Source organism: Chionomys nivalis, chromosome 13 (assembly GCF_950005125.1).
Source record: "Chionomys nivalis chromosome 13, mChiNiv1.1, whole genome shotgun sequence".
Classification (NCBI taxonomy): domain Eukaryota; kingdom Metazoa; phylum Chordata; class Mammalia; order Rodentia; family Cricetidae; genus Chionomys; species Chionomys nivalis.
The window spans coordinates 42,518,282-42,541,953 of NC_080098.1; the positions used below are offsets into that span (position 1 = coordinate 42,518,282).

Genomic DNA, 23,672 nt, shown 5'->3' on the forward strand with positions numbered 1-23,672 from the left:
ATTAATTCCTATTTTCGGAATGCAGCTTGTTTGTTTTAAACGAAAATTTCTAAGGCAAAAGTGTCCTATCACAGTTATTCTAACATTTAAATGTTTCTCTTAGACTTGTTTATGTGTACGAGTGTTTTGCTAGCATATATATACACACATACATACATGCATGTACATGTATGTGCACCACCTGCGTGCCTGGTGCTCTCGGAGGGCATCAATTCCCTAGAATTGAAATCATGCATGGTTTGTGAGCTGCTGTGTAGCTGCTGACTGCGAAGCAAAGCAAGGCAAGAACAGGGGCCCTCGTTCTAATATTTCAATAACTTTTATTACCTTTTTTGAGTATGATATGTTCCAAACACAATTCTAATCACTTTGTGGAGTGGGCTGTGTATGACTATAGTAGGAGGAAAGGTATTCTAAGAAGAGATTTGTGTCACTCCCTTCAGCTATGAGGTATTCAGACAATGGACTCCAAGCAACTGGAATTTTGGCAGGAGTCTTATGCTGGGGAAAGGAAAGGCCTGAGACCCTGTTGCCAGCCAATGGGAAGCCTGAGCAAGATTCATAGAGTTCTGACTATGATGATAAGCGGGACTGCACCTTGACCAGGACTGCTTACTTATGCTAATCTCATGCCAAAAAAAAAATCACACTCAAAAAAATTCCTGAACCTCATGTTAGCTCACCACCCCCACTCAAGATTTGAACGTCTTTACTCCTTCCTTTTACCAATGTAACCTCACTGAGTAAGTATTTCCTTGCTTTTCCTTGCTTGTCTTTTTGACACACCGAAGCTAGGTGGCTGAGCCTAGCTTGTTAGCGCTATGAAGGTCCATGCATAGACTCTAACAGCTACTGCAAACAGAGGGATTAATTTGCCAAGATTACACATTTAGTAATGGGAAAATGGTTTGAGCTAATGATACCAGAGTCAATTACTGGAACCACCATATTTAGGGCTACTTCAGAGTATCGTGGGAAATGGCTGGACTGAGCATTAAGAAGGAGAGGTAAGTGCTGAGCATCCTTTGTCAATTGCTCTAGACATATTGGCCCAAGCAGAGGATTCAGTGCCTCCAGTCTGAGCATCTCTCACCTGACATTACAGTAGAATACAAATACGCAAGCCAGCTCAGTCCTGAGCTTGCTAGTCTCATGCTCACAGTCTAGGATGGAAACTGCAGACGTCAAGAGTTTAGAGACGTTGTAAAGGATGGTGTGCAAGCATAGAGATGGGGCCCTTGGCTAAGATTTGGGGGAGAGGTCGGAGAAGAATGGGCAGTTAGGCATGAGGTAGAAGATTAGAAGTTGGCTAAAGATTCGATGGGATGGAAATGAGTCACAGTTATTTCAAAGGGGCTGACTTCATCCTCTAAGAAATGAGACATCAGGCCAACAAGGTGCCTGTGGGTGAAAGTGCCTGCTGCCTAGCCTGACAGCCCAAGTTTGATTCTCAGTGATCAGGAGGTAGAAAAACTGACTTCCCCATGTCTTCTACTGACCTCCACATTTGTGTGTGGCACACTTGTGCCGCCCCCGCCCACGTATATGCACACAAAGGGACTAGTGATTATTCTAACATGAAACAATTCCTGAAATTTTAAGCATGCTGGGGTAGCTCAGTTATCCCTGAAGTTCAAATATTTTAAAGCCTTCTTTCTTTTTGATTTTAGTTTTAAATGCAGAGACAAAGATAACAAAAATTTAATAATAACATTAAGTTTTACTAGCAGAGGGTCAGATATTACAAAGAGATCAGATGAGATAGACTTCTGGGTGTTATATATTATGGATTATGTTTATAAGATATATACACTGTGTTCCAGGCATTTTATCATTCCTATTTCTTTTTATCTTGTAAGTAGTTGAGATATCTTGGGTTTTCCACTGATACAGAAAAATGATGTAAAAGTATCAAATTAATTTGGTGAACAACTTATCTGCAGATTCCATTTAACTTTAAAATTAATAAATATCCTATTTTATACTGTAGTCCAATACTATGAGTAGAAAATTATAAAAGTTGGTTCGTGCCTTTAAAATAATTGAAACCAGGTGTAATGGTTCACACATTTAATTCCAGCACTTGGGAGGCAGAGGCAGACTAATCTTAAAGAGCTCTCTAACAGGCCCAAGCCTTGCAAACATGAAAGTGGCAGGTCTTGCCACCTCCACTTCCCTCTCCCTCACAAGATTCCCTTATTTAGGTAATTTCACATTCCCAAAGCTAGTCCCTTATTTGGCCACTTCCCTATGCCTGACTAAAACACCAGGGCCCAACTATCAAAACATCAAGGTCCAGCAACCGAAATCCATTATTTGGCTGTACTGACTAACATGTCCACGTAGGACAACTCATTCTAACACACACTTCCCCTTTTTCTTCTTAAAAATAACTCCTGCAGAGATACCACTGCTGTCTTTGCCTGATTCAGAGGCAGACCCCTGCCCCATCCCCAATTGTCCCTTCTAGGGTAAATAAATCTCTTTTGTTCTGAAAATTTGTTATCTGGGTGTCTTCTATGTTGACTCCAAAACCTCTTCAAATCTCTCTGAGTTTGAGAACATTCTGGTCTACATAGAAACCTTCAGGAAAGCAGGGCTACATAGACACGGTCTTAAAACCAAACCAAACCAAACTGGTTGTGGATAAGGCAGGAGGAAACAGGAACTCAGTCCCCTTTTGCCTGGGCCATTGAGAGGTAAGGTGGCAGTGGTTTAATTCCTTCGACTCTCTGATCTCAGTATTTTCCCCTATATCTGACTTTGGGCTTTTATTGTTCAGACCTGTTCGGACTCGTGCTTCTAACACTTCCCCCTTCACTGACATCTCAGAAAGAGGACACCCTTTCTCTCTGCCAAACCAAAAAAAAAAAAAAAAAAAAAAAACCCACACTCAAAAGTCCTTCCCTACAACTTCCTGTGCATCTCCCTATCCATCTTCCAAACTCCCTCTGACTCTCTATGATTACTTTCCATCAACTAGTTCCAGGCTCTGCCTCTTGACTCAAGGTTGATTCTATTTAATTAATGCAAACGCAAACTCAGGTTTTACTGTGCAATCGAACATCCAGCAACAGAACTTAGAGTAGGGTATGTAGTGACAACTAGATCTGAGACTCTGGAGCCTAACCCTCTCCAAGTTAACACCACTGCCTCATTGGAAAAGCTTATCATCCTAACAAGGGTTTTGACCATATTAAAGGAAAACAGATACGTTTTTATACAAATTTTAAATATACATGCTTGATACTGCATGACCATGCTGCCTTCTGGAAGGAGACAGGATGACTGACTACAATTGGACATCTATCTCTTCTTCTCTAAGAACATCATGGAGTTATTATATGAGGTCTTGCTTCCCTAGAGGGTTGCAGTCATGCACTGCCAAGAGTACCAAAAAGAAGGGGACTGAAGATCTTGGGCAATCACCTAGTCAATGCTACTGCCGAAGCTGTACCACTTAAGATAGAAGGAAGTTTCCTTTTTTATAGGAAGACTTTCTCCTCCTCCTGAAAAGCTGTACTGTACTCTTCTCAAGATAGAGGAGGCCCAGGGACAGAGTTGCAGTCTGTACCATCCTGGATGGTGGGTCACTGTTGATGGTCATCTGTGGCTACATCAGTCCCTATACTGAAAATCTTTAAAATCTCTTCACCAAATATACCACAATTTCACAGTGACTGACCGTGAGGATCAGCCTCACAGATTACACTAGCTAAGACTTGGGACAAGTTCTGGACTTTCCCGTTATGCAAAGACTGGACAATAAATGATATAGCTAGCTCTCCCAGGACTTCATACTTTTCTCAAGTTTTTTCTGGGTTCCCTAAAGATGCCATCATCCCCAGATAACAGGGAAAAAAAATTTAAGAAAATGATGTTTATACTCCCAAGAGATGGGGTGTGTGGCTTTTGGTCTTTCAGTAGATTATGAATATTTGTCATCATTTAGGGGGGGGTGTTTACAAATTGTTATTGATAATGGTCATGAAAAAAGATGAACAAGGAGGATTGGATTCAGGGATCTTGTTCTATAAAGAAAAAGGGAGGATATAGAAATAAAATAAAAAGATAGATTATTGAATCTACTTTTAAAAAGCAACTATTAGTTGTAAAATTATTAGCAAATATTTAGGATAATAAAAAATGCAGGTTAGGAGTTAGTCATCTATTAAATCAAACTTAGATATGTTTTCAAGGTCAAAAAGAGATACATTTTGGATAGAAAGTGGTCCTCAAACACTTCAGAGATCTACAGAATATGACATCTTAGATGTTTTCATAACATAAGTTTCCTTTTTTTCTTCCCTCCCTCTGACAATGAGGCATGTCTGCTCCTGGCAGCACCAATCTACCTCAGAGAAGATGATGGACATTGATGAAACTCCATAGGGAGTTTAGTTTCTTTGTGGCAAAAGTTAGCCACTAGACAAGAAACTGCCCTTGACTCGACTGCTGACTGTATGCTGTACAAACTGGACAAACAGGAGAGAAAAAAAGTGACTGCCAACCTTTGCTAAGACAAGATGGGACAGTTCTTCAAAATTCCTGCTTCACAGGAAGTATATTAGATATTCTAGGCCTGTAGGCCGAAGATGAATGCCCCAATGTTTCAGAGGGACCTTGGGTGACTGTCTAGGCAGCCAGCTGTTTTTGTCATTTCTTATTTTTGGAAGTTGCTTGTTCTACACTTCTTGTTTACTCAGGTAATATTATGTCCTTCTGCAGTCTTTGATGGATTTGAAGACTTTATAGTTTTCTTTTTTTTTTTAAACAAATTCAGAAAAGAAATTCTCAAAAGAGGTGTAAAGTATATAAGGTTGACAGACATAAAAAGATAGTTTTGGGATGGTAATGCAAGTTAGGATACACCACTTTGAACTCACCAAGATAGGGTAGATAATATTTTCTTTGAATTTGTCAAATGCTAATGGATTAGGCACTGTTAATGTAATTATTGCCTGTATATATTTGTATATAGTTATTATACTTATTGTATATAGTTTTTCTGTTTTAAAATCTTCAATTTTGTTTAGAAAAAAAGGGGAAATGTTAAATGATATTTTGTTTGTATTCTAAAAAATAAAGCTTGCCTGGAGATCAGAGGGTGGAGCTAACCACTAGTTAAACATAGAGGCCAGGCAGTGGTAGCAAACACCTTTAATTCCAGCACTTGAGAGGAGGAAGCAGGATGATCAGGAGTTGATGGTCACCCTGGGCTATGTGAGATTGAACCAGTCTAAGAGAGAAACAGAGCCTGGCAGTGGTAGCTCACACCTTTGATGCCAGTACTTTGGATCTCGTGCCTTTGATTCTAGCACATGAGAGGCTGATGCCTTTAATCCCAGCACTAGGGAGGTGGAGACAGGAACATAAGGCAGATGGAAACAGGATCTCCCCCATTTAGTCTGAGGATTTTTGCAGAGACAGTATGCCCCCATTTGGTCTGAGATTTAGTAAACATAAGAAGTTTCTGGTGACTGACTGCTCTGCTTCTCTGATCTTTCAGTTTTTACCCTAATATCTGACTCCAGGTTTTATTTTATAAAACTAATTAGGATTGAGCTTCATCCAACAAATTATCTCAGAGCTTAGGCTCAGAGTTCTTGACAAGAAAGAGGTGGGGCATACCCTATTTTGTCTTGAAGATATGGTCTTGGTCAAAGTCCTCAAGGAAACACTGTCTCTGAGCTGCAGTTGAGTGAGTCCTTATTGTGATATTATGCCCACCTCTAGATGGTCACCCTTTACTCAAACCCTCCAAAAGAAGTTGGCCTCCTGGTGTAGGAGGTCCTTCTGCCTTGTGTTGCTTTCATTGGTTAATAAAGAAACTGCCTTGGCATAGTTGATAGGGCAGAACTTAGGGAGGTGGGGAAGACGGAACTGAATTCTGGGAGGAAGAAAGGCAGAGTAGGGGGAGAGACACCATGGAGCCATGAGAGACAGACATGCCGAATCTTTCCCAGTAAACTACTGCCATGCGACGATGCATAGATTAATAGAAATGGGTTAAATTAGGATGTGAGAGTTAGCCAATAAGGAACTAGAGCTAATGGACCAAACAGTGATTTAATTAATACAGTTTCTGTGTAAATATTTTGGGGCTAAGCTAGCTGGGCAGCCGGGATGAACAAGCGGGCTCTCCTTGCAACAGCCTCCTTTCAAGTCTTTTTCCACAGATGTTCAAGTGAAGCTGAACAAATGGCTCAGCAGTTAAGAATATTTACTGCTTTTGCAGAGGACCTGAGTTCAGTTCCCAGCACTCATGTTGAATGTCTTAAAAACATCTATAATTCCAGCTCCAGGGAATCCAACAATCTCTGAGGGTACCACACTCACATTTACAGACATACAGATAATTTTAAAATCTTTTAAACTGAAAAGTAGGAGAGGGAGAAAATTAAAATAATTCAAAATAAATATCTGTGGGGAGGGTGATCAACTGGGGGGAGTCAACTAATGTCTGGAGGAGAGGAATAGCAGAGAGACTCTCCTGAGTAATCTTATCCTACTCCGTTATCAGCTTTAGTCCTCCTCACAAGAGCATACTTCTCCCAAGGAGGACGCAGGACACTAGATCAGGTCAATCTAGCTCATGCCCAGCCTTCCTATCCTCCTCTACTGAATGCAGCTTAGATTTCTTTGACAGAAGGACATTTGGTAATATCTAGGCCATCTTTATAAAAATCAGCTCTGGCTTTTTCCTGTGACAGCTGTGGAGGATACTCTGTGGCAGGCTAGATATCACTGAGCAAATGTTAGTGACCCAAACTTTATAATATGTAGGCTCTTGTGCCACCAAGAAAAAAAGGGGCTCTCGAAAACTTGATGCATCTTAAATTCTCCTGTTCATAGAAGTCAAGTAAATTTATTTTTCTTTTTTCATTTTTTCTAATTTTCTTCTAATTTCTAATTGTGGATACACGTATGTCTATGTCTGTGTGGGGGTATGTGCATGTACGAGTGCAAGTGCCTCTAGAATGCAGAAGAGGGCATCAGATCCCTGGGAGCTGGAGTTACAGGTGATCATGAGCTCCTTGATATAGTTGCAGGTCTCATAATACTGTGGAGTTGAATTGTGTTGTAGAGTAAGAGTGAACAGTACATAGATACATCTGCAGTATTAAGTCATGTTGTGTTGCCTTTTTTGAATGTTCAGAGGCAATCTCAAGGTCTTGTTACACCAGAAAATCACAGCTTAGGGTTCTAGAGGACCAAGAGGCCAAAATGGCGGAAGGCTGGCAAGCAGGACACAGGACAACCTGGGTAATCCCAGACAGTCTGTCTGTGGTGATGAGGATGACAGATGCCCACCTTAGGCTTGGGTACTTTGAAGACTTGGTCCCCAGAAGTGGTGCTGCTTTGCTGGAAAGAGTTCAGGGCTCAGCTGAGACTTCAGGGACTCACCCCGCCTCCTCCTCTCCCTGCCTGGGGCTTGCGGTTGAGCCGTGATTTCTGGACTTCCTGCTCTTGCAGCGGGGCCTGAGGCTTTCCTGCCAGCCTCCCACCATTTTGGCCTCTTAGCCCTCTGGAACCCTAAGCTAAATTAAACTCTCTTCCGGACTCTGTGACCTTAACACAGCTACAGAGCCATCTTTCCATGCAAAGCAACTCCTCACTGGTTCCAAGAATTCAGACATGAGGATCTTGGGAAGGGACTTTATACTGTGCAAAATAGGAAATTATATGTTTCCCATTTCCTTCCTAGATTGATGTCTTGTTAGAATTTGAAAACTGTGTTTACCAAGAAATTCCAGGAAGGTCAATTAACATTAATGGAAACATTACAATACTACCCGAAAAGTATTAAAGTATGTGTACAATTTCAGGCTGGGTGATTGTAGTGTAAGAAAATCTAACATAGGCCTCAAGGCAGGGATATCTGGAAGACAGGAATTGCAATTATTTAAAGGGTAGAGATTTAATGGAATACCTTTTTGTTTTGTTTTGTTTTTCGAGACAGGATTTCTCTGTAGTTTTTGGAGCCTATCCTGGAACTAGCTCCTGTAGACCAGGCTGACCTTGAACTGACAGAGATCCTCCTGCCTCTGCCTCCTGAGTGCTGGGATTAAAGGTGTGTGCCACCACTGCCGGGCCAGAATACCTGTTTTGTCTGTTTTGTTGGAGCTATTCTTAAGCAAGACACATGTATTTATTTATTTATTTATTTATTTGAATGGGAACTAAGTAAAAGCAGGGTGGGTACTAGCTCAGGAGGGCCACACCTGGTTGCTGCCTTGCCCCCGCCCTTCCCCCCACGAGACACAGGTGTGTTTTATCCTTTATCCTTTTTTGCCATCAGCAGTTTTTTCGTAGCAGATTATTCTGATGTCATTGTGGAAGTATGGCTGGCCATTCTGTTTCCTCTCAGAAATTTGAAAACTTCTGAGGCTACAGATGAAACTGCTAGATGTGCAATGCGAGGAGACAACCTCCTTGCAGACAGTGCTCCTCGGGGTCGGACCTCTCTCTTGGACTGCTCCTACAAGTCCCCTGTGTGTCAGGTCCTCCTTAGGACAGCAGAAGCTTTGCAGTTCTCACCCAGATCCACCTGGACCAGTGTTCTCACAGCCCAGATTCTTCATTCAGATACAAATCCCATTTTAGATAGCCCAGCCTTCTACTATCCACAAAGATGACTCCCATCCCCAGGTAAGTTCCCAGCACCAGGAGAGAGAGGCTCAGCTTAAAGGCGTACCTCAAAGATCCCTGTGTCCTCCATGGCTCTGAGCTCCATAGACTACAAGAGAGGTCATCCTTGCAGGCAGGTTCAGTTAACAAAGTGTGTGAACCCAGAGCATGGTTTTTCTGCTTATAAGCTCACCATGAGAAAGACTCCGTCTGGCACTGGGATCAGAACACACAGTGCCGTCACCGGCTGGCTAAGGAAGACTTCCCATTAGCTGAAGCCCCTGTGTGAGGAGTCTTCCCTGGGAGCATCTCCACCACAAGGACTAGGGAGGAAAGTGCATGACTGGAGCTGGCTGGCATTCCCGCAGATTGTGACGTTGTAGGAACTGTGCGTCGTGCGAAGTGCTTTTTCCGAATCCTTCTTTGTTCGGGTCTCCTGTGGTTGTTGTCGCAGCAAGACCCCCGTTAGGGAACAGGAGGTCCAAGGGTCGGTCCCTCGTGAACAGAATCAACAGGACTGGGTAGGTGGAGGCTGAGGCATGGCGATGACCTCCTTGGAAACACTCCGAGGTCGGGGGCGACTTCGAAGTCACAGAGTTTCCGTATCACCAAAGCTCCTGGTTGCGGCTACCAGGGGCTCTTTCGGATGTCAAGATGAGGAGACCACAGGTCAGCATCCCGGTAGAGGAAAACAAGGCTTCAGGTCCTGCAGCACCGGCTCCATTCAGTCCCGTGGGTGTCGCCTTGGGCTTGTTGCGTTTTTCGCTGAGGTTCCGCAGACGCTCAGACCAAAAGCGCCCAAAGTCAGTGTTTTTTGGGACGACTTGAAAATACTCATTTCAGAATCGCAGGTTCTCCACTCCTCCGAGACTGCATTATAGGAAGACGGAATGAACACGGGAGCGCATCCCGGAATTCGGAGGCAGAGAACCCGACAGCCTGCTCTCGTCTCTTCGGTTGCCCGCTGAGACAGCTATGACCCGCCCGGAAGCGCAGGCGTCCCCCAAACTTCTGGAACAGCTGCTGGTCTAGTGACGAAGGTAAATCCAAGTTCGAGCTGAGCAGAGTTTGGCATCGCTGAGACTTAAGAAAAGCGTGGCTGTGCCGAGAGGACTCCGCCCTGTGACGGGCGGGGTGGCGCTGGTCGTGGACTCACTCGTCCCGCAGGACACCGCGGACCGCGACAGTGGCCAGAAAGACTAAGACCCGCCAGGCGCGACCAGCGCAGGTTCCCCGGGCACAAACCCCACCCGGCCTCGAGTGCCCGCGTCTGCAAGACTAGAGCGATCGATGCCTTAAGGGCCCAGTAGAGACGCTCGCCGGCGGAGGCCAGCCGCGCACTGCCTTATCCAAATATTTTTGGCGAATTGAAGGAGAAATTCGGTAAAATCGGGAAGGCTATGAGATTGTTGTCACTTGGAGGCAACAGGGAGAACTGCACAGGAGGCGACCTCTGTGAAGGCTAGAGGGCGGGTCGCGGTGTGGGCGGCCACCGGGGTAGTGAATTGTGTTGTCCATGGCCAGTATCTCTGGGTCAGGAAACTTTGCAACGTGACATTACTTGCACTCGTTTATAATTTTCTTTCTGTTCAGAGAAATTTTCTACTTGGAACAACGCGAGTTTCGTAACTTTTTCCAGGTTCAAGAAAAACTTTAAATAAGGAAACAAAACAACAACATACACCTAAAATAATCTCAACTATAAATCAACCATTTGCTACGTGTAGAGGTCGAGAAATAGGGTCCTAGCAGTTGGCCGGTTAGCTCAGTTGGTTAGAGCGTGGTGCTAATAACGCCAAGGTCGCGGGTTCGATCCCCGTACGGGCCAAGTACAAGTTGCTTTTTAGATTTCCATCTACTGGAAGCTAGTGAGAACGCAGCTTCGACTGCTCTGTACAAGTCTTCACATCTGCAGCTGGAGGAAGACTTTGCGGTCTGAGCAAGTATACTTGCTTGTCTAGGCTCAGCAATCATCGGAATGTGACCCTTACCCTCTTCTGTTTTCAGGTTTAGAACTCTTTTGTTTCATACCTCTTTTCAGAAAACCTTAAACATTGAAACAAATAAAAATCCAAGACCCCCCAATGGCAATTGGCATTTGTATCCTTACACTTCTGAAGAGATAACAGAAACATTGCCTTTGCGGGGCCGGTTAGCTCAGTTGGTTAGAGCGTGGTGCTAATAACGCCAAGGTCGCGGGTTCGATCCCCGTACGGGCCACGTGTGGCACTTATTTTTATTTTAAAAGACACACACCACAAAAAAGCAAAGCAGAATCTAGTCTACTCTAAGTGGTAGTCATTTCAGTCAGAACGCTTTCAAAGAACTTCACCTTTATTGACCCCAGCCCCACAACTGCCGAGTCTATCTGTGGTTCTAGTGGCCTTACGCACAGATGGAATCCATCTGCAAGCAGAGGGAAACAACAGGAAAATGTCCCATTCACTACAGTGTTCCTTCCGTCCAGCCACACTGACCATTCACCACCTGACTTTCTGGGTGGGACAGAAGGCTGGTAACTCCTGTGTCTTTCCTGCCTTCTGCCTATCTAGAGACTCAACTGAGGAATACCACTCACCAATGTGCAACAGCTTAGTGAGGTCCAAAGCGTGTTCCCTCAAAGATCTTTCCTGCCAGTTTTGTGAGGCTGAGCCTTGTTCCTCCCAGCACTCCTCGGGAGCGTGGCAGAGATCTGTGCTGCGGTATTTACGATGACCCCTTTGGTGACCTTCACCATCCATTAGAGACACATGCAGATGAGTGTAATGCATACATCAGATATTCTCTGCTATTTCTCCAAACTTTAGTTTGGAGATGGAATGGAATCGAATTTGGGCTTTCCACGCTAGGCAAGAACCATGGCATTTAGCCACATTCTCAGACCTTAGATACTGCGAAAGGTCTGTATCGTGAATTTGTGTTCCAAAAGGCAGGTAACCCAAAAGTCTGTGTGTCCCCCATTCTGAGGATTGCTGTAGGTATGAGAGACTCTCAAGGAGTTTAAAGATTGGAGGATGTGGGCATCGATCCCACTACCTCTCGCATGCTAAGCGAGCGCTCTACCATTTGAGCTAATCCCCCGGCATTGTCATGATTTTGCTAATGCCATTATGTTTGTACAATTTTGCATGTACTTTCTTGTATACCAAGAGAATCCATGGGTCCTCTTAAAGTTGGCTGCTACTTCATTGCCTAAGAAAGTATGCTGTGAGTCAAGTGTCAAATCAGAGATCCGAGATTCTTTTGTTGTAACTGCTCAAAGTGTAGAGAATGATTTGAAAATCTGGAAAGAGAAGTGAGCAAAAGTAAGTTTGTTTCCGCCCGGTCTCGAACCGGGGACCTCTCTCGTGTTAGGCGAGCGTGATAACCACTACACTACGGAAACTTCATGTAGTGCCTCAACTTTCCTAGTTTGTAGAAATAGATTCTTTTCATGCCTAGGAATAATTTTTTTTTCTGTAAAACAAATAATTGCCGAAACCCGGGATTGAACCAGGGACCTTTAGATCTTCAGTCTAACGCTCTCCCAACTGAGCTATTTCGGCTCTCCTAGTAATTATGTAATGATAGCGTTTGTTGTGTCTCCTCCTGCCATTGGTCAGCTAAATCAAAGTAACGAAGGTGACTGCACCTTCCATGCCGTGCTCTTGGTGACTCTGCTCTACTCCGCTAGTGCCAGATGAACTCCATTTCCACGTTATAAGTGAAGTCCTGTGGAATTTTTCCCTCGGTGGATCGATCACCTCACTTGCCATGTCCTCAGCTTCTTGGTTTCGAGTGACAGAACCTCCTTATAATATTGATCCTTCCCGGAATAATCCTGGGAATTAGCCTTCTGTGGATGTGAGGGAGTGAGCGTCTCAGCAGTCAGGGATTCGTTCCTGTGAACCAGCAAATGTCTCAGCACACTGTGTTCCACTGGTGTGGCCGTGCGCCCACGAGAGGGATGACTGTGGCTCTGTTTTCAATTTCACGCTAGAGGAGCTTCTTTGATCTCAGCACCCACAGGGCAGCTCATTGCTTTTTTTTTTTTAACTTCAGTAGTACATCGTCTATCGCCCTCTTTTAACTACCCTGGGCTCTACATTCGAATACCCATATACATAAGAAATAATTGACCTCTTTCCTGTGGCTCCTCTGAGCCTTCCCTTCCTTTGGGTCAGCCAATGACACACAGAAACCCCTTTTACCAAGGACTCCCAGTGGCCACACTGGGCTGAAACAGAGGAAACCCTCCCCCCATCCCACCCTGAAGACTTTGAAACTTGGTAGAGGTCAAGGGTCTCCTAGCTCTTTCCCATTGCCCCTCTGATTCTTTTCTCATAGCCTGTCTCCATTCCTTTGTATCACCAACCTGCAGAAGTCCTCTCTGCCAGCAACCCCACAGCTACCACCCTTGCCTAGGATCCAGAGTGTGCAACATTAACCAAAGAACAAAACACCCACCCGACAGGGACAAGATCAGATATCTACCCCAAGAAACACCTCAAATACCATAACTCCATTGCCTACATGGACAGGCAAGACAGCATGCCTCCTGGAGAAAGCAGCGACCTGCTGCAATAGGCCTTCAGAAATGCAATAGAGAGGAAGCATAAGATGGCGTGGGCTGCATGGCGAATGGCCACCACTTCCGCTTGACAAAGTTCCAGCATTTCGACATTGCAGACCACACTTCCCTAGCAGAAACTTCTACTTTCATTTGTAATGATTCTCGCTGTATGTAATGGGAGTTCTATGTGCCTCTTGCTTTGGAAAATTTTGTGGGGCTTTGGAGAAGGATGAAAATGTATACAATGGCAGCTTCTTTAAACAAAATAGTTCTTTGGGAAAACTTCCCACCAACATGGAACCATATAGTGTGATGTCTCTGTACACAGGATTCCTGTTGTGTCCCCTGACTACACCGAGAACAGGAAAGTTAGAGATTTTGCTAACTGGCACACCTGACCCACAAGGATGAAAAGTGAACAACCAGACTTAGAGCCTGAGGTCTTTAAGGGCAAGTGTTCAGTCAATAAGCAGAGAGGAATCAGAATGGTAGGGTGTCGTGGGAAAAAGACTACAACACCAGGACCTTTCCCTTTGGGAGCATAGGAGAAGCGACAGTCCCAGTATAGTATAAGAAAACACAAAGGAATTCAGCTAGGATACAGCTCTGTGCTTATTGTGCTACACCATGGAAAAGCTACAGTACACCCCACTTACAAGTCGTAGTGAAGTGTCTTGTCCCCAGTTCTTTCCCCAAGGCCATGCATTTGTAGGGGCCTCCATTCCTTCAGGGATCCCAGGAAAGTCCCTGCTTGCCAAAGGGAGTCATTCTGCTTATCTCCAGCAGGAGGAGCTTGTGGCTCTTGCATTGACAGACGGGGATGACTGGTGGAGTTACTGAACCTCAGAGAACAACAGGCAATTGGATACTTGCTGAACCCAGTGTTTTTGTCTCTGGGAAAATGCTGCGATGAAGTTAATGTTGGCTTTCATCCCTGAATCCTCGAGTCGGCTTCCAGTCTTGCCTGTAGCTAAGCTATTGCACAATTGTAGAGTATAAAACATGCAGCCATTTTTCAATAAAGCGACATCCATCTGGTTCGCCCTCAGGCCTGTCAGTCCCTTCCTTCCCTTGCCAGCAGCTCGCCTTCTCTTTGGGACCTGAACCCCCTGGAGTCCCTGGAGCTGGAATCTGTCAATAAGGCAAGGACTTCAAAATAGCAATTATGAATATGTTCAAGGACCTTAAAAAAGGATCTGAACAAATGCAGTACCGAAAATGGTGAAAACACAAACAGTTGGATCAAACAATGAAAATCTTTTAAAACCTGAACATCAATACAAAATTATGAAAGAAAACCCACACTGAACTAAAACTGGAGATAAAAAACTTCAGGTGTTAAACGAAAACCTTAAACTAAGCCTCATTAGAAGATTATGACATTGAAGAAAGAATTACATTAATTTCTCAAAGAAAATGTTAAATCTAAAAAAAAAAGATTTTCCCCCTTTTTTTCTTTTTTCTCTCTTTTTTTCCCCTTTTTCTCTCCTTTTTTTTGAGGCAGGGTTTCTCTGTGTAGCTCTGGCTATTGTGCACTCCCTTTTTAGACTAGGCTGGCCTCATACTCAAAGAGATCTGCCTGCCTCTGTCCCCACCCATTGGATTAAAGGCATGAGCTACTGCCACCTGGGCAAAAAAATGCTTTTAATGCAATCTTAGAAGAAAATTTAACCAATCTAAAGGAAAAAAGGTTCCTGTCCAAGTACAAGAAGCACACTGAACAACAAATATACAGGAGCAGATAAGAAATTCCCCATAACACATAATAATCAAATACTCAATATACAGAACAAAGAAATATTAGAAGCTGCAAGGGGAAAAGATCATCTTATAATGTCATATCTTTATAAATCTTACAAAAATATTTTAAAGACTTATAAAATTTTTTGTTTTATAAACTCTTAGAATTTTTAAAACTTTTAGAATTTATAAGTTATACAGACTGCTATACCCAGCAAAACTCTCAATCACAGTCAGCAGGGAAACAAAAACATTCCTGACAAAACTAAAGTAATTTCTATCTCCCAATCTAGTTCTATAGAAAACATTAGAAGGAAAACTTCAGTGTGAGGTTAACCACATCCAAAAAGACACAAGAGAAAAATAATTCCAGGACAAGAAATCATGAGGGGGGGGGTAAACTCACACACTAACAGGAAAAGACAAGAAACCAATAAACACTGCTCATTGCTAACAGACTGACTAGATTAGAAACAGAATCTGTCTTTCTGCTGATTCCAAGAAACGATCCACATTGTCAAGGATACATATCACCTCAGGGAAAAGGATGGAAAAAGGAATTTCAAGTGCAAGGGCCCTAGATGCAAGCAGGTGTGCTTATTTTAATATCAGACAAAATAGACTTCTGATCAAAACTGACTAGAAGAAATAGGGAAGGACACTCCATACCCTTTAAAGGAAAACCCACCAAGAAGATATTGTAATAGTGAACAGTTATGCACCAAACAGAAGGGTACTCAAGTTCATAAAAAAGAAATAAACCACACATTTCTCCTCACACAGTGGTGGTGAGGTGGCCTCCGTTCCACACCTTCCTCCATAGACACGTCATCCTGCAGAAATGCTGGAGTTCAATGACATCACAAGTCAAATGGACCTAGCAGACGTCTACAGGACATTCCAGCTAAAGGCTACAGAATACAATTTCTTTTCAGCAACTCACAGGACTTGCTTAAAAATTTGCCATGTACTAGGATACAAGGCAGTTCTTGACAGATACAAGAGAATTGAAATAACATTCTACCATAGCCTATCCAATCCCCATGGACTAAAGCAAAATATCATCAGTAGCAGAAAGTATACAAAGGGTGGAAACTGAACAATTCATTACTGAATGAAAAATGGGTCAAGACAGAAATCAAGAAAGAAGTTAAATTATTTTTTAGTCAAATAAAAATAAAGCATACCATATCCACACCTGTTGGACACAAGGAAGGCAGTTCTAAGAGGCCGGTTCACAGTTCTAAATGAGTACATTGAAAGTCTGGAGAGATCTCACAGCAGTAAGTTAGTGACACAAGCCTTGTTCTGAGAGTTCGAGACAATGACAAGAAGGAGTAACACCCCACAGAGCAGACCTCAGGAAACAAACTCCAGCATGAACCCGGTGAAACAGAGACAAACATATAAAACACAACTCAACGAATCAATGAAATGAGTTAGTTCTTTAAGAAAATCAACACGATTGACAAACTTTTAGCCAAGTTAAATAAAGCCCAAGGAAATCATTCGTGTTAACAAAAGTAGGAATGAAAAGGGGACATTACAGTAGACACTGAGGAAATTCAGAGAATTATCAGGACATACTTTGAAAATCTTTATTTCACCAAATTGTGGAAAACTTAAAAGAAATAAAAGAAATGAAAGAATTTCTTGTATGCATGATCTATCAAAGTTAAGGTCAATTTAAATATGCCCAGAACCTCTAATAAAATAGAAGTACTCACTCAAACAAAACAAAACAAATAGCCAAAACAAAAGAAAACCAGTGCAGAATTCTACCAGATCTTAAAAGAAAAATCAACAATTACTTCACAAAATAGTAGCTGAAGGAACATATCCTAATACTTTTTTCAAATGTTCTATTACCCCGACACCAAAACCACATAAAAACCAACAAAAAATTATAGACCAATATTACTTATGGACATATATGTCAAAATTCTCAGTAAAATATTTGCAAACAGAAAGGACACAGTCAACAAGGCAAAATGGCAGCCTACATAATGGGAAAAAATCTTCACCAATCCCACATTGGACAGAGGGCTGATCTCCAAAATATACATAGAACTCAAGAAATTGGTCATCAAATAAGAAATAATCCAATCAAAATGAGGTACAGACCTAAACAGAAAACTCTCAACAGATGAATCTAAAATGGCTGAAAGATACTTAAGGAAATGTTCAACATCCTTCGTCATCAGAGAAATGAAAATCAAAACAACTCTGAGATTCCATCTTACACCTGTAAGCATGGTCAAGATCAAAAACACTAATGAAAATTTATGCTGTAGAGGATGTAGGTAAAGGGAACACTCCTGCATTGCTGGTGGGAGTGCAAACTGATACATCCACTTTGGAACCCAGTATGGCGATTTCTCAGAAAATTAGGAAACAACCTTCCACAAGAGCCAGTAATACCACTTTTGGGTATATACCCAAAGGATGCTCAATCATACCTCAAGGACATGTGCTCAACTATATTCATAGCAGCATTATTTGTCATAGCCAGAACCTGGAAACAACCTAAATGCCACTCGACTGAAGAATGGATAAAGAAGATGTGGTACATTTATACAATGGAATACTATACAGCAGAGAAAAATAATGACATCTTGAAATTTGCGGGCAAATGGATCTAGAAAACATCATATTGGGTGAGGTAACCCGGTAACCCAGACAAATAAAATATGTACTCACTCATAAGTGGCTTTTAGACATAAAGCAAAAAAAAATAAGTTGACAATTCACAATCTCAGAGAGCATAATAAATAAATCTTAAAAAATACTTGCAAACAGAATTCAAGAACATAGCAAAAATATTATCTACTGTGGCTCTTTAATAGAAAATGGCACTATTAGGAGATGTGACCTTGTTGAAGTAGGTGTGGCCTTGTTAGATGAAGTGTGGCACTGTGGGGTGGGCTTTCAGGTCTCTTTTGCTCAAGCATTGCACAGTGTGACCCAAAGTCGTCGTCTTGTTGTATGCAAGATGTACGACTCTCAGTTACTTCTCTAGTACCATGTCTGCCTGCATGCTGTCATGTCCCACCATGATGAGAATGGACTGAACATCTAAACTGTAAGCAAGCCACCCCGATTAGATGTTTCCTTGATAAGAGTTGTTCTGGGAGTGGGGGGAAGGAGGGAGAGGAAACTGTGTTTGGTATGTAAAATAAATGAAAAACTAAAAAAATAAAGTTTTCCTGGTCATGGTGTGTCTTCATATTAATAGAACCTCTAAGACACATACCACAATCAAAAAGGCTTCATCCCAGAGATGCAGGGATGGTTCAATATATGTAAATCAATCAATAACATTACAACCATAGCAACCATTGCACAATGTAGATCACCAGGATTCACTGTTAGAGGAATAAACGAGTGCTTGACTGCACAGCCCTCTTTGTGCCTCAGCTACAGCCATGCATCTTCAGAGCACCAAGCTGAGGAGGGATCTGCCCTGCTCGCTCCATCACACAATAGGAAGGAAGAACAAACATATTCTTGCAGTGCCCAGTGTAGCCTGACTCTCCTCACTACCCACCTCATAAAACGACCAGGAACTGATGTCAATATGATCATCAGCAGCAGCTGTGATTGTATTTTTCAGATGTGACTTGGAATTCTCCACAGTCCTTCTTTGTCACCCACCGTCAACACAAGCAACTAATAGACCCTGGGTAGAAAAGGAGACCTCCTTCCTTTGACGATGGACTTCAGGGTCTGCTGGTGAGGAGACTGACAGACCTGAGGTTGCATCAAATAGCCCCTCCCATTAGCAGCTTCATATTAGAAATATTGAATCTGAGTCTCCAAGCACCCTGCATCCACTTGCAGCTTTTAAAGACCATAGCATCATTGGAAATTGCACCATGTCGGCTAGTGCTAAATCTGAAGCATCTCATACACAGAATGACGGCGTCCACACCCCCTCTGGTTTTCGTCTAAAAAAGACCCTCTGAACTGAGGGAGCAGGAACAGTTACAACTGTCCTTTGCCCCTCTCCTCCCCCTTGTTTGGGTCCTCTGGCATTCTCTTTTCTCAGAAGTCTTTCCTTCCTGCTCTCCTTTGTTGAAAAGTAACACAGGGGGTTCTCCATTCCCTGAAGAGCAAGTGAATGGAACTCAAGGTTGTGTTCTGTGCATACCATCCTGTTGTGTCCTTTGCTTCCATCTGGGTCTGCATGTAATGGCTATTCTTGGTGGTCAGTGAAGAACCAAAGTTCCTCCATTTTGTCTTGTTTAAGCTATTTCTCGTAAAACATTCCAGTCCTCAGAAATGGCTAGGGGCAAAAGTAACAGGGTAGTCAACTGGAAAGCACATATAACCACAGAATGTCCCCACCCGAAGATCAACCGACAAGCAACAGGCGAGGTTCAAAAATAAAATTTCTGAAAAGTCTCTAGACACAAGCCAGTCAGGATTGAACCCGTCACTCCACACCCTGCTAATGAAACTTCGCTGGTTTTTGCCTTTAAATAATTCCCTGTAGAAGGTTGGGGTACCTCCTCTTGCCACTGCTGTGCCCGTTGCTTTGAGAAGGTCCCTGTTGGCTTGCATTGTGCACACAATAAACTTTGCTTTTGCATTTCAGTGAGTCGGTGTCCCTAGTGGACATGATAACCACTACACTACAAAAACACCTTCTCCAGGCAGCTTGTTACTCTACTATCTAGGACAGTTACAGTCTCCTGCTAATTTGACATCCAGAAGTTACATATCTACATCAATAGAAAGAATCACAAAGAAAGAAATTAAACCACAGATGGATGAGAGGCGAGTTAATGGCACAGGGAAGCTGTACTGGCTGGTTTTGAGTGTCAACCTGACACAAGTTACAGTTGTCATAGAGGAAGGAGCCTGCGTTGAGGAAATGCTGCCTTGAGAGCCAGCTGTAAGGCATTTTTTTCAATTAGTGAAGTGAGGGAGAAGGGTCCAACCCATGGAGGGTAGTGTCATCCCTGGGCTGGTAGTTCTGAGCGCTGTATGAAAGCAGGCTGAACAAGCCAGGGGAAGCAAGTCAGTAAGCAGCACCCCTCCATGACTTCTGCATCAGCTCCTGCCTTCAGGTTCCTGCCCTGTTTCAGGTCTGTCCTGACGTTCTCTGGTGATGAACAGCAGCAATGTGGAAACATAAGTTGAACCAACCCTTTCATCCCCAACTTGCCTTTTGGTCATGGTGTTTCATCATAGCAATAGAAACCCTGACTAAGACAGAAGAAATAAGGAGCAAACAGATTCAAAAGTAACAAAACAGCAGTTCCTGGACTTTCTGGTCCCTTTTCTTTGTAGCGGCTTTCCCGCTCCCAGGACCTCCTGGTTAGTCATGAAATCCCCCAAACGCAGAGCCGAGGTTCTCATAGACAATATTCTCAGAAGCTGTTCAAACAAAAACTTATGCTTGCACCATTTGCTAAGAGAGAGGTTCTCAACTTGTGGGTCAGGACCATTTCGGGGTAGGGGGGCGTTCGAATCGCCCAAAATAAGCGGGGAAAAAGGATATTTACATTATGATTCACAAGAGTAGCAAAATTGCAGCTATGAATTAGCAATGGAAAAAATTTTATGGTTGGGGGTCAGCGCAATATAAACAACTATATTGAAGGGTCTCAGCTTTAGGAAGATTGAGAACCAACGGCTCTAAGACAAAGAGAAATGATGAGAGGGAAGTGGGGTTTGAAGAAAGGTGTAGAGTCAAGAAATTCCTGATGGCAGTGGGATGGTCAGGTTTCCTTTGCTTGTTCTTACAGAAGATGAAGAGTGTGTTTGTTCCCTTAGGAGTGATCCAGAACGAAGGGCTCCATTAAAAAAAATCCAAGAACCACAGTGTTTCCGCCCGGTTTCGAACCGGGGACCTCTCGCGTGTGAGGCGAGCGTGATAACCACTACACTACGGAAACCCGCTGTTTTTGTTATTTTACAGTTAACTAAAAAAACTGTATTCTTTCTAAAGTGCCATTGAGAAGCTACAGATGCACGTTTACAGAAAGAACTGCAAGGGAAAGGCGACGAAACCAAAGATAAAAGCCATGGTGGAGAGGCGACATGGACCGGGGGAAGATTAATAAATGTGGCTTGGGCTGCGCACCAAGGGGAGAGAGCTCTGGGAGGGAGAAGCGCGGGTGTAGGAATTCCGGGGTGGAGACGCAGCGTGCATCGCAGGGGAACCGCGTGCGAGAAAATCACACGGAGGGAAGGAGCCTGATAACCCGGAGACACCTCGAGGAGATCGTTGTTGACACTGGAGAGCTTTTGAGAGAACCCGGACAGGCGACACAAAAAGTCACAGCAACGTGTTAAGCAAAGAATTCACACACACACACACACACACACACACACACACACACACACACCGAGTTTAGAAATGGAAAATTGAGAGTAGAGAGGATTCCACTCAGACCGAGTTTGTTCAGGCGACGCCGTCGGTGGAGGTGCAGGGCTCCAGTGAATCGCAGAACAGCCCTCCACTAACATGGTCGAGGGGGCAAAGAAAGGAGGAAAAGAAAGATTCCAGTAGAGGCCGGCAGGGAACTTACTTCTGTAATGTCTGTCCAGTTTAGTAACAAATAGAGACGCTCACGAACAGTTACTCAAACGAGCAGAATAACCATACGCTCAAGGGAGTGATGAAGCTTACACGGAAAAGAAGCGAGGTTAACTTTCAGTGCTCAAATCTGTGCGATTGAAAACATTTCCAATGCCAAAATCTCAGCACCTCAATAGAAACGTGATCTCAGATCAGATCATAATAACAACTGGAGGATGTGGGCATCGATCCCACTACCTCTCGCATGCTAAGCGAGCGCTCTACCATTTGAGCTAATCCCCCGACATTTTTGTTGGTTTTCTTGGACTTCCTTGGAGACCTATTGAACCCATTGGTCCTCCCAAAGTTACCTGCTATATCTAGGGCCCATCAAAACATTACAGTGAAAGCAAAACTTAAGAGCCGAGATTCTTATGTGGTAACAGCTGAAAAATGTAGGGAGTTAGCCGACAGTCTGAAAACTGAAGTGAGAAAAAGGTTATTATTCCTGTTTCCGCCCGGTTTCGAACCGGGGACCTCTCGCGTGTTAGGCGAGCGTGATAACCACTACACTACGGAAACTACCTCCATCCGTTGTAATTCCTTCATTTGAAGATACATTAAAAAGCTTGCTCAGTAAGTGATTCGATGGTGGTATTCGTTGTATATATTTGTATCATGGGCTAGCTAAATAAAAGTAACTAAGGTGACCGCCCCCTCCATGACCAGCCCTTAGTGGCTCCACTCTTCTCTGCCGCTGCCAGCTGAGCACTCGGATTCCACACTATAGGTGAAGTTCTGTGGAATTTGTCCCTCAGTGGCTGGTTCATTTCACCTCACTTAACACCATGTCCCCAGCTTCATTCCAGTGGTTGCAAATGACAGAGCCGCCTTACGAAAGGCTGAGTAGCTAACGTTCCATGCTTCTCTGCTGTTTTCGTCTGTCCTGACGGACAGTAGCTTAATTCCATATCTGGGTTGTTGGGAATAATCCTTCTGAGAATGTGGAGGAACCAGTGTCTCAGAAGACAAGGATGCTTACCATGGACAGAGCAAGAGTGAGTCAGGCCTGGCGGTGTGCCCTATTGCTAAATTACTAAAGGACTTTTCAGTCTAGGGCCTTTAACGGCTGTAATAATTTACATCCCATCAAAACTGAGCAAGCATCCTCCTTTCTCCAGGCCTCAGGAACACCAGCTCTTTCCTCTTTCTGGTAGGATAGGAGTGAGGCCTACCTCACAGGGCTTTGATTCTCGTTTCCTTGGTCACCGATGAGCTGGGCACATTTTCAGAGGTCAGTTTGTCATTTGTCTTCTTTGAAACTTGCCCATTCTGATCCTTTGCCCCACTTTGCCAGGCTGTTTGTTTTCCAGCTGTGATGCTTGGTGTGTGTGTGAAACACCCGAGGCTCTGTAGGTTCTTTGCTTATCTATGCAGAAGCCTGTGTTTCAGGGTAAGAAGCCTGTGCGTTCTGTCTAAGCTTTGGTAGCCTGTGCCTTTAAAATACATCCAAAATCTCACCCAGACTCATGCCATCGTGTTTTCCCGCTACATTCTTCTGGTTGTTCTATGGTTTCAGGCCTTACATTTAAGTCTTCTATAATACATTTGGTATTTGCACCTGCTGTGTGAGATACACTGAATTCCATTCTTCTGCATGCAGATATCCAGTTATCCCAACACTGTGTACTGGAGAAAGCGTTCTTTCCCTGTGTGCCCTCATATTTTTTTCTCTTTTAGTTATGCTCTTGTTATGTTGTTTCTTGGAGGTGAATGCACCCTACAACCCCAAGCTTGCCTAGAACTCACTGTATGGCCCAAGCCTGTTCAAACCTCCTGTCAATCCTCCAACCTCAGACTCATGAGTGTTGGGATTACAGCCATGAGTCAAATCCTTCCCAGATGCCCCGCCCCCCCAGCTGTATCTTAACAACCTTTTGAAGAATGGACCGGATATACATGCATGGATTTATTTCTGGATTCTCTATTGTTTCGTTGGCCTACACGTTTTTAATGTCAGTATCACAGTAATTAATCTACTTTTTTTCTTCTGAAAGTGCTATTGTTTCTTTCCCTGATTTTATGCCATTTTAAATGCTTTATAGTTTTCAGCCTGCTGGATAAATGCATTATTATTTTATAGCTACTGTAAATGGATTTTTTTTAACTTTCAGAGATTTTGTTAAGTGTTTAGAAACGCTGCTGATCCTTGTGCTGATG

At 43.4% G+C, this 23,672-nt stretch overlaps 8 non-coding genes across 8 annotated transcripts; 2 read left to right on the forward strand and 6 right to left on the reverse strand.

The window, feature by feature from the left end:
• Nucleotides 1-10,385: 10,385 nt before the first annotated feature.
• On the forward strand, nt 10,386-10,459 carry Trnai-aau (transfer RNA isoleucine (anticodon AAU)). Its single transcript has one exon. It is a non-coding gene; the product is annotated as a tRNA-Ile (tRNA).
• Nucleotides 10,460-10,777: 318 nt separating this feature from the next.
• On the forward strand, nt 10,778-10,851 carry Trnai-aau (transfer RNA isoleucine (anticodon AAU)). Its single transcript has one exon. It is a non-coding gene; the product is annotated as a tRNA-Ile (tRNA).
• Nucleotides 10,852-11,639: 788 nt separating this feature from the next.
• Nucleotides 11,640-11,712, reverse strand: Trnaa-agc (transfer RNA alanine (anticodon AGC)). Its single transcript has one exon. It is a non-coding gene; the product is annotated as a tRNA-Ala (tRNA).
• A 231-nt stretch (nt 11,713-11,943) lies between these two features.
• On the reverse strand, nt 11,944-12,016 carry Trnav-aac (transfer RNA valine (anticodon AAC)). The gene has a single exon. It is a non-coding gene; the product is annotated as a tRNA-Val (tRNA).
• Nucleotides 12,017-12,103: 87 nt separating this feature from the next.
• Nucleotides 12,104-12,176, reverse strand: Trnaf-gaa (transfer RNA phenylalanine (anticodon GAA)). Its single transcript has one exon. It is a non-coding gene; the product is annotated as a tRNA-Phe (tRNA).
• An 8,577-nt stretch (nt 12,177-20,753) lies between these two features.
• On the reverse strand, nt 20,754-20,826 carry Trnav-cac (transfer RNA valine (anticodon CAC)). The gene has a single exon. It is a non-coding gene; the product is annotated as a tRNA-Val (tRNA).
• Nucleotides 20,827-21,682: 856 nt separating this feature from the next.
• Trnaa-agc (transfer RNA alanine (anticodon AGC)) lies at nt 21,683-21,755 on the reverse strand. Its single transcript has one exon. It is a non-coding gene; the product is annotated as a tRNA-Ala (tRNA).
• A 206-nt stretch (nt 21,756-21,961) lies between these two features.
• Nucleotides 21,962-22,034, reverse strand: Trnav-aac (transfer RNA valine (anticodon AAC)). Its single transcript has one exon. It is a non-coding gene; the product is annotated as a tRNA-Val (tRNA).
• Nucleotides 22,035-23,672: the final 1,638 nt, after the last annotated feature.